Source organism: Triturus cristatus, chromosome 10 (genome assembly GCF_964204655.1).
Source record: "Triturus cristatus chromosome 10, aTriCri1.1, whole genome shotgun sequence".
NCBI lineage: Eukaryota > Metazoa > Chordata > Amphibia > Caudata > Salamandridae > Triturus > Triturus cristatus.
The window spans coordinates 317,900,473-317,903,659 of NC_140593.1; positions in this window are offsets into that span (position 1 = coordinate 317,900,473).

Genomic DNA, 3,187 nt, shown 5'->3' on the forward strand with positions numbered 1-3,187 from the left:
GGAACAGATCAATTTTGTTTCCATGTGCTAGTTGGGGATAGAACTTCGATGTCGATTTTTTACCACTTAGACCTTTCCCAGTTTGCTGGCAAGCTTCTTCCAGGTGTATCTCTTCACCTTCTGTGATATCCAAATTAATAAGAGTCAAGAAACCATCCGCATCTTTTGCTTGCAAACCTCCCGATGTTTCCATTGGTATGTTTTGACTCTGATTTTTCCATATTGCTTCTTTAAATAATTTCGCAAGTTTGATTTTTCTGATGTACAGATATAAATCTATACGTACTTGTGCCAGATCTATGCGGCTTTTGGGGCAGAAGTTGATGCCTTTCTTCAATAATTTAGTCTCTGCTTCATTTATAGGTCTCTTAGATAGATTTACCACCTGTAGCTCACCATTTATCGTTTCTGTCTCTGTCGCATGCTCCTCGTTTCCGTGCCTATTTTCTCCGAACCTCCGCTTGCGCCTTTTTCCTCTTCTCTGCGGTTTCTTTCCGGCCATTGTCGGCCTCTTCCTCTTCCCCTTTGTTGCTGCTGCTGCATGGGGCGATTTTGTTCCCATTTTCTCTGTTGCAGCACGAGGCGCATGTCTCCTAAAAAAGACATTTTCACAGTGTCTCGCATTGATGTGGATTCCCCTTCATTAGAGTCCCCAGATGCTAGCGAGGAAACATTGCTTGATAAGCTACTGGTGCTATTCCATGAGATTTGTTCTTTCAGCCCATCAAATTTCCTTGCGAAGGTGAATATGCGGCCTTCTACATAATCATTTGAGTCTCGTATAAACTTGGAATGTTTTCTTTCCCTTACTGTGTCTTCGTGTTTTTCTATTTGGATCTCCAGCTCATCTTTGAATTTGTTCATTTCAGTTGTTAATTTTAATTGCGAGATATCTTTTTCTGTTTCTTGAAGTTGTATTTTTATTTTTTCTAAGCCTATCTCGATGTGTTTGACCAATATTTCAATTAGGCCCAGTGATGATTTTAATATGTAACAGTTCATTCGTTGTATCTTGGTTGTTAGGCATTAGCATTATCCTGAGACCCCTAGGTACACGTTGTACTTCTAAATATTTTTTGAGGGTGATGAGTTCCCATGCTTTGTTAATTTCCTTGCGGCTTATTTGTCCCACTGTCTTAATTTGTTTTTAACATCCATTTTCGCGGTCGTGGGAGTAGTGGTGCTAGTCTCTTTCATTCCATGACCTTTGTCAAACATATCGTTGAGGAGTTAATTTCTCTTTGCTTCCCTTCGTTCCATATTCTGCTATTACAGGCCCTTTTTAACAGTTGAATGATCCTTACTAGTCTTTTTGTTACTGATACTTTGCCCGGTATTCCTATGTACAGTCCAAACAATAGCGTTTCACCCGCTCGTTTCTGACATTGAAACCATGTTGCGGTTTGAGATGCTGTGACTGTAAGGCTCCCCGGCACTAAGCTGATATACACGTGTAATCGTGCAACAATGTATTCAGTGATTGTTTGCAGGCGTCCGCTTACCGTAGTTTTAAAGCGGCGTGCTGTTTCTCAAACGCTCGTTGATATTCCATCAGCGTTCACTGCAACCGGACTGAATATCTCCTCCACAATGGTTCCTTTTGCCGGTTGTTTGCAGCGCTCCTCGTGGGTGCGTTACCCCGCGGTTGAACCACACCGCTATTAATTTGCACAACAATCCTCCTGGTTAGGAAGAAAAACGGTCCGCACTCCCAAAGTATCAGTTTCAATCGTTTTATTTCTTTACATCAGGGCCGTAGCAGAGCTAGATCTACGCGTTTCGATGCCGCCTGGCACCTTGCTCACGATCAACTCGCTCTCGGACAAAGTCTCGTTAAAAAGCAAACCAATTGCTGTGACGTCATTTCCTGTTTGTTTGCAGGCTCAATGGCTCATGGTCATTGTAGTTTGTCAGCGATATTCTCTGAAAGGAAGGGTTTCTTTTTTTGCTTTTTTTTACTTTTTTTGCTTTTTTTGCATCAATTGTCTTATGAAACCATAATGGATTTGTATGATTAATCATATTCATCATATTCAGGCTGCCCTTGATCTTATACTATTGTTGCATCGATTTCGGCAGAGTATCTTGCTTTTCGCAGGAATTTGTTTCCTCTTTTCTTTAGACTGTACTGTTGTTTTTCATTTTGTCAATAAAGTTATTCTACTTCTTTTTCATTATTTCTTTTTTTCTTTTTGCTTTTAATTATCTTCTCATTCTGCCACAATCATGCGTGTTGCATTTTTACTTCATTTATCTGATGTCTTGCTCCATCATCTTTCATAACTTGTTTTCTTGTCTGATGTCTGTTTAGAGGTGAATGTATAACTCCTCAGATTGATTCAGGCCATGAGGAGTTAGAGTTCTCAGATTTATAATGTAGCGCGACTCCTTCTGGCGCAACAATTTCTCACGATCTCCTCCGCGTTCCCTTTTTGGTATTGTCTCTATTCCAAAGAATCTTAGTTTCTTCCAGTCACCTTGGTGCATCTGTTCCATATGTTTAGACACTGCGTTGGATCGGTCTTTGTGGATGGTTGCCCTGACAGGCTCCATTATTCTCTTTTTTAATTCACAAATGGTACTGCCCACGTACCTGAGTGGGCATGGGCATTCCATCACATATATCGTGTATTGTGTCTTACAGGTGATAAGTTGGCGAATTTCCCAGATTTTATTGTTGGCCAATTTCACCTCTTTAGTTGGTTTCGCTATTTGGCACATTTTGCAAGAATGGCATTTTACAAATCCTTTTGTTTTTAGCCATGTTTCTTCTTTCTTTTTGGCTTTGAAATGGCTATGGATCAGATGGTCCTTCAAGTTTTTGGCTCTTCTGTAGGTGACCGTGGGATGTTTACCCACTATCTCTTTGACCGTACTGTCCAGTTGCAGTATCTTCCAATTTTTCTTCAATATACTTGTAACTGGAGTACTTTCTTGAGCAAAGTCCATGATCATCCTTATCGGTTCTTGTTTTTCATTGCTGTTGGTTTGTTTTGCCGCCAGGCACTCCCCTCGAGTTTTTTCATTGGTTCTTTTCAAGCAGCGAGCTATTATTCCAGGATTGTACTGTCTCCTCCTGAAGCGCTTTGCTGTTCTCTCGCTGTGAATTTGCCATTCTGTTTCTTCACTACAGATCCTTCGGATTCTGAGGAATTCTCCGTATGGGATGCTGGAGATAAGGGAGCTT